Raw genomic sequence first — 6910 nt, 5'->3', positions numbered from 1 at the left:
ACCTGGCAGGCGGCCTCCTGAAGAAGACATGCCCGGCTGCCCTGGGTGAGATGAGTAGGTGCATTTCTGCCTTCTCTGGGCTTCCTCTCTGCCTCACCTCTTCCTGTCTAGAAGGGACCAAGAGCTAGTGACTAGCTGTGCCTTCTGAGCATCTTTCAGAATGCAGTCATCATGGCTGTGCACTGAGGATGCAGACAAGGCATGGATCCCCTTCTCACGGATGAGGAAACTGAAGCTCGGGATAATATGCCTCTGGGTGTCAGGCAGGCCTGGGTTTCACGGCCAACCCCTTCCAAGTGTAACTCACCCTGGGCGCTTCGGAGCCTCCATTTTCTCATCTGTGAAATGGACTCAGTGACTCTCGTCAAGCTCATCACCACAACAAATAAAGGAAACATTGTGTGTGAAAGCTCTTGGCGTGAGACCTGGCCCATAGTGGACCCTCCGTAATGTCAGTTCCTCTATCTTTCCCCGGATCCTTCTGCCAGCCTCCCCCTACAAAGCCTTCCTGAGTGAATTAAAGAATGTTCTTAAGAACTGTTCCCTGGGAGCCCAGCAGAGCCATTCTGTTCAGCTGAGTAGGGAATTATTTACATCTTCTTTTCTAAAGGCAAATAATTTCCTTGCTGAATTAGTTCCCAAGCAGCCTCCAGGCTGTCTTGTAAATACACAGATATGAGTGAGTGTTAACAGAGCCCCTATTTGTCCAGCAAACCAGAACAGGGATACTCGAGGGCTGTAAACATCAGGACCACGTTACTCCCAGTCAGAAATTTCTTTCACTCCTGCCGTCTCCATCTTCAAATGCTCACTTGTTTGTTCACTCATGAATTCATTCAGCAAACATTTTCTGAGCACCCTTTATGTGCCAGGTACTGTGCTGAGCACTGGGAAACCAGGCAGGAGCAGTAAGGACCAAGTCCTGCCCCCATGGCACTAACAGTGCAGTGACTATAAGACAAGACTCTTTTAAGTGTCAACCACAGTGCTTGGTGCATTAAACAAACAAACAAAAAAGACAAAATAATAACAATAGCTCAGATTTATTTTTTAACTGATGTCAACTTTACATGCAATGAAATGCTCAGATATAAATTATGCTGTTCAATCTGTTTGACAGATGTCAAACAGTCCTGAATATTCACTGGAAGGACTGATGCTGAAGCTGAAACTCCAATACTTTGGCCACCTAAGCGAAGCACTGACTCATTTGAAAAGACCCTGATGCTGGGAAAGATTGAAGGCAGGAGAAGAGGATGACAGAGGATGAGATGGTTGGATGGCATCACCGACTCAATGGACATGAGTTTGAGTAAACTCCAGGAGTTGGTGATGGACAGGGAGGCCTGGCGTGCTGCAGTCCATGGGGTCGCAAAGAGTTGGGCATGACTGAGCAACTGAAACAGTCACCCCAAGAAGTTCCCTCATACCCCTTTCTGGCCCATTAAGCTTTTCATCTCTCCATCAAATCTGAAGGAGAGTCTTGTTGGTTATTCTTGGTTGTAGTTTTTCTCCTTTTCATCACTTTAAATTTATCATGCCACTTCCTTCTGGTCTGCAGAGTTTCTGCTGAAAATTCAGCGGATTGTCTTATGGAAGTTCTCCTGTATGTTATTGGTTGCTTTGCCCTTGCTGCTTTTACTATTGTCTCTTTAATTTTCAATGTGTGTTGGCGTGTTCCTCTTTGAGTTCATCCTATATGGGACTCTCTGAGCTTCCTGGACTTGGATGACTGTTTCCTTCACTAGTTAGGAAGGTTTTTAGCTCTTACATCTGCAAATATGTTCTCAGACCCTTTCTCTCTTTTTCCTTCTGGGACCCCTATGTTACAAATATTAGTGTCCTTGATGTTGTCCCAGAGATCTCTGTCCTCATTTCTCTTCATTTTTTTTTCTGTTCAGTGTCGGTGATTCCCACATCTCTGTCCGCGTGCTAGCTGACCCATTTCTCGGTGTCGTTCAGTCTGCGGTTGATTCCTTCCAGTGCTGTTCAGCATCGGTGATTCCCACATCTCTGTCTCCGTGCTAGCTGACCCGTTTCTCGGTGTCGTTTAGTCTGCTGCTGATTCCTTCCAGTGCTGTTCAGCGTCGGTGATTCCCACATCTCTGTCCTCGTGCTAGCTGACCCGTTTCTCGGTGTCGTTCAGTCTGCGGTTGATTCCTTCCAGTGCTGTTCAGCGTCGGTGATTCCCACATCTCTGTCCGCGTGCTAGCTGACCCGTTTCTCGGTGTCGTTCAGTCTGCGGTTCATTCCTTCCAGTGCTGTTCAGCGTCGATGATTCCCACATCTCTGTCCTCGTGCTAGCTGACCCGTTTCTCGGTGTCGTTCAGTCTGCGGTTGATTCCTTCCAGTGCTGTTCAGCGTCGGTGATTCCCACATCTCTGTCCGCGTGCTAGCTGACCCGTTTCTCGGTGTCGTTCAGTCTGCGGTTGATTCCTTCCAGTGCTGTTCAGCGTTGGTGATTCCCACGTCTCTGTCTCCGTGCTAGCTGACCCGTTTCTCGGTGTCGTTCAGTCTGTGGTTGATTCCTTCCAGAGAATTTTTCATTTCAATTACTGTAGTCTGCATCTGTCACTTCATTTTGCCTAATTTGCTGTTGGTACTTGTACGTATCTGGTAAGTTAGTTCCATTTCCTGACCTTGGAGAGGTGACCTTCTGTAGGAGATGTCCTATGGATCACAGCAGCACACCGCCGCCCACCCTCCCACCCCTACGTTCAAACTGTATGCTCTAGGGCTTCCCCCTGTGAGAGCTGTGTGGATCCTTTAGTGGCCCCACACTATGACCGTGTGGGCCGTCTCGCAGGCTTGGTTGGCCCTCAGTCCAGTTGGTTTCCAGGCCCTGCCTTGTGGTTTCCCAATGGTTGGTGGGATTGGATCACGAAGCAACTGATTGTGGAACCCAGGGGGCTTTGGGGCTAGTCCTGCCTCACTGGTGGGCAGAGTCAGTGGTTTTCTCGCATCTGGTGGGTGGGACTGGCCCAGCAGCTCCCCGAGGGTGGGGCCGGACACAGGGGGTTCTGGGACTGTGGGGGAGCTGGGCCCCAGCAAACCCCCTTTTGCATTTCAAAGCCTTCGAGGGTGTTCTGGGCACAAGGGACCTCTGCTTGAATGTCCTCTCAGAGTCTAAATAGGTGTCTTTGGGTTACTTTGTACCTTGCTGCCTGTTTATTTTCTTTATGACCTAAATCACAACATGTGCTTTAGTCACTGGCCTGCAGTGTGTTGTCCGTTTCGCCCACTAGGCAGTAAAATCCTCAAGAAGAGAAAGTTTTTCCTGGCATGAAACAGGAACAAAAAAGGTAATTGTTAGAAAGAATGCCCTGAAAGGACTTGGCACACAGGCTGAAGGATCCCCAAATTCTAGACCAATGAGATAAGTGTATGATGGGCACCCCCCATCCTAAAATTAAGGCTTAGATTTAAATGTAGTGATATTAGTGTTATTATTATTATTAGCTGACGGTTAAAGACACAGAGAATTCTCAGAGATAAAAGAGGATTCCTGTCATCTGCCTACAGCAATTTTCTCCATCAGCAGAAAGGAAGGTAATGCAGAAACTGAAAGTTCTCACATAGTTGTGACATATCATTCAGGGGCTCCCTATCACCCTGGGGGCAGAAGAAACTGAATTCTTTATCCTGCTCTCGAGGGCTGTCAGCACATAGTTGATGTGCAATTGTTTGTTAGTGGTTGCTTGTTGTTCCACATTGTGAAGAAGGAAACAACAGTTTAAGGAAAGAAGAGCAGACTTCATGAGGGAGCTGACTGCTCAGGGGCTGTCCCCAGCTGTCAGTCAAACCTTATACGTCTCCAAGGTGACGCCCTGCTCCCAGTCCAAAGAAGTACATTTTCATCCAAATGCAATGGCTTTGGAAAGCAGAAGTCAGCGACCTGGAGACCCAAGAAGCATTTTAAGAGCAGCAGAAGGAGAGAGAGCGAAGTGAGGGAAAGAGGGACAGTAATTTAATCTCCATGCAATGGCTCTGAGGATAGTAAACACAGCCTCTGGATTCACAAAGATTGAATGGAGAGGATGCACTTTGAAAATAGGCCACTCCAGAGTCGCAGGTCTCACTAACCATTTACTGAAGCGTGGGGCAGTGCAGTGCATCCATTCACAGCGTGATAATGAGCGCAAGTGCATTTCGTAAACTTTAAAACACTCGGCAAATAAAAGGCAGGGGTTACTTAGCAGCATAATGTGCTCCTGACACAACGTAATAAAGGTTTCACAAATGCAGAGTTGTGACCGTTTTGGTCAAAGCTGAATCCCGTTTGCCCAGCTCAGGGAGACACTAATGCAAACGTGTAGCACAAGACCTGCGTCTGTGTTCTGACCACACTTCCAGGTGGCCTTGAGCAAGTCACTTCCCCTCTCTGATAACCAAAAAGCGGCTTCATGAAACTGCCCCGGAGAGTGAGTGGGAAAATGCATGTTAAGTACCAGTCTCTGTGCCTGGTATACAGCAAGTGCAAAGGAGTGGCAGACCCCTTTTTGCATTTCAAAGCCACCATCCAGACTTAACACACTGGAGCTTCTAAACTGAAAGGGCAGCTGTTCTTGCAAAGTCATTCTGAATCTGTGCTTGAGTTGACATCAGTTCTTACAAGAAATGGCCTCAGAAACAACCTTGTTAATCTCTGATGGGAAATTAAATCATAAAACGAATAAACAAGGGTGAACACACCCATCAGGTCACCTCAGTGAGTGCATGGAAATGGATGAGCTACTGTTAAATGCACAGTCCATCCTACAGAACCACTGTGGAAATACAGTTGGCAGCGTAGGGAGTATGAGCCATTTATCTGAGGCTGGAGGTGGGTCATCACTATGCACCACAAATATGCAGTGCATACAGACTCCAGAGTCCCATCGGAACCCCGGCATAACCAGGCAGGGTAGCCTCCTGGGGAGTTTCAACATGTGGCGAGTTTTCAGTGCTCAAACAGGTCACAGTTCATCGGGAGAAGCTACCTGAGGTTCCCTCCTGCTGCTCCTTCTTCTGCGGTGTCAAGTCTGTTTGAATGGATGAGGGCTATTACCAAGTGGTCATAAGACGAAGAGCTGCAGGTCTTTCTTACTGTATCTGAATTCTCTGGACAGGGTACAATAAGGATGAATTCAGCAGCAGAGGGACAATGGGATTCTGGCTCTCTGCAGTTCTTGGCAATTTTCTCACTGTGCCTCATCTTGAGTTTCCTTGTCGCTAAAATGAGGGTAATAATAACAGGCCTTAGTATCCTGTGTAATTGCATGAATGAAGTGTTAAAACAGTGCTAGGCTCATAGAAAATGCCCAACACATATTAGATATTCTTATTTTTACTCATGGGCAGTAAGAAGGGGGCTCTGAGAGGGTCCAGCAGTTAATGGGCTCCATGGTAGCCTCCAAGCTTGGATAAGTTTGGGTAGAAAAATTGCCGGAATTACAAGCTGTGTGTGAGGAGAGAGTGTTCAGGGCAGGTATCGTTCTAAGCAAGGGGGGTGAAGATGAAAGCCCAGGAACAGAGTATTCTAGACTAGTGTGATTAGCAAGGCTTGGAGACAGACCACAGCAGAAAGACTCCCATCTACTGAGCATCTCCTATCTTCCAAATGGATGCTGGGTATTTTGTGTACATAGTGGTACCTAATTCCCACAGCAGTTAAGATATAGATCACCATTCCCATCTTAACGGGAGAATGCAGAGGGCTGAGAGGTGAAATGCTTTGCCAAATTCATAAAGCTCATGAGTGAAGAGATGTGGTTTGAATCCAAGCCTATTTTCTTCCTAAAATGTTTCATTATAAAGTAAGACCTGCCTATGGAAAAGAGTAAGTACCCAAAAATATGCAATAAAAACTGTATCCTTCCCTACTTCTGCCCTCAGCCCATTCCCCGGGGTTAAAACTCCTCATGATCTATGTTAACCTTTCCTGAGATATTTTTATGCACGGACAAGCATAAAGGTAAAGTACACCAGTTTTTTTGTTGCACTGGGTCTTTGCTTCTCTTGTTGCGGTAAGCAGGGGCTACTCATCGTTGTGGTGTGCAGAATTCTCACTGCGGTGGCTTCTCTTGTTGCGGAGCACAGGCTCTGGGTGCATCGGCTGCAATAGATGCAGCTCATGGGCTCAGTAGTTGTGGCTCAAAGGCGCTAGAGCATATGGGCTCAGTAGTTGTGGTGCATGGGTTCAGTTGCTCCATGGCATCTGGAATCTTCCCAGATCAGGGATCGAACCCATGTCACCTGCATTGGCAGGCAGATTCTTAGCCACTGTACCATCAAGGGAAGTCCTAAAGTATACAAATTTTAAAGTAATTTTAAAACACAGCTAGAGTATATATTAAATAAACACTTCTCTGCTTTATTCTTTGGCCTTAAATATATGCCTTGGAGATTGTCCTGACTCAGCATTAAGAGGACCCTCAGAATTTACCATTCCATGAACCAACCATAATTTTTAATCAGTTCTGCTTGGTGGACATTTATACCTTTTCCAGTCTTTTGTTTCCATAATTCTGTAATGAATATCCTTGAAAAATGTCTCTGAATATATGTTTGCAGTCATTTATAGGATACATACTTACAGGTTAAATCAAAAGATTAAGTGCATTTGGGGTCTATTTTAGTAGGTTTTGGTAAAATCTAAAACTGGTATGGTTTCCCAGTATTCTAGAGGTCTGTCTTCTCTGTGGCTGGTTGAGCAGGAGTTGGGCTTGTTAGTTGCTCAGTCGTGCCTGACTTTTTGCGGCCCATGGACTGTAGCCCATCAGGCTCCTCTGTCCATGTGATTTTCCAGGCAAGGATACTGGAGTTGTTTGCAATTTCCTTCTCCAGGGGATCTTCCTGACCCGGGGATCAAACCCTTGTCTCCTGTACTGCAGGCTTGTTAGGGGTTAAAGGCATAAATTTGGGAGATAGA

General features: G+C 46.6%; 1 long non-coding RNA gene across 1 annotated transcript; it reads right to left on the bottom strand.

Annotated features, from left to right (window-relative positions):
* Window positions 1–1662: 1662 nt before the first annotated feature.
* LOC145526678 (uncharacterized) lies at window positions 1663–5211 on the bottom strand. The gene is made up of 3 exons (XR_014069068.1): window positions 4980–5211; window positions 2470–3277; window positions 1663–2381 (listed from the first exon to the last, which is right to left on the bottom strand). It is a non-coding gene; the product is annotated as an uncharacterized LOC145526678 (long non-coding RNA).
* Between the last annotated feature and the right edge of the window lie 1699 nt (window positions 5212–6910).

The sequence above is a fragment of the Giraffa tippelskirchi genome, chromosome 11, assembly GCF_054371585.1.
Source record: "Giraffa tippelskirchi isolate mGirTip1 chromosome 11, T2T-mGirTip1v1.2.pri, whole genome shotgun sequence".
Lineage (NCBI taxonomy): Eukaryota > Metazoa > Chordata > Mammalia > Artiodactyla > Giraffidae > Giraffa > Giraffa tippelskirchi.
Note: the sequence above shows the minus strand (reverse complement) of the source record. Positions and strands in the feature narration are given on the sequence as shown.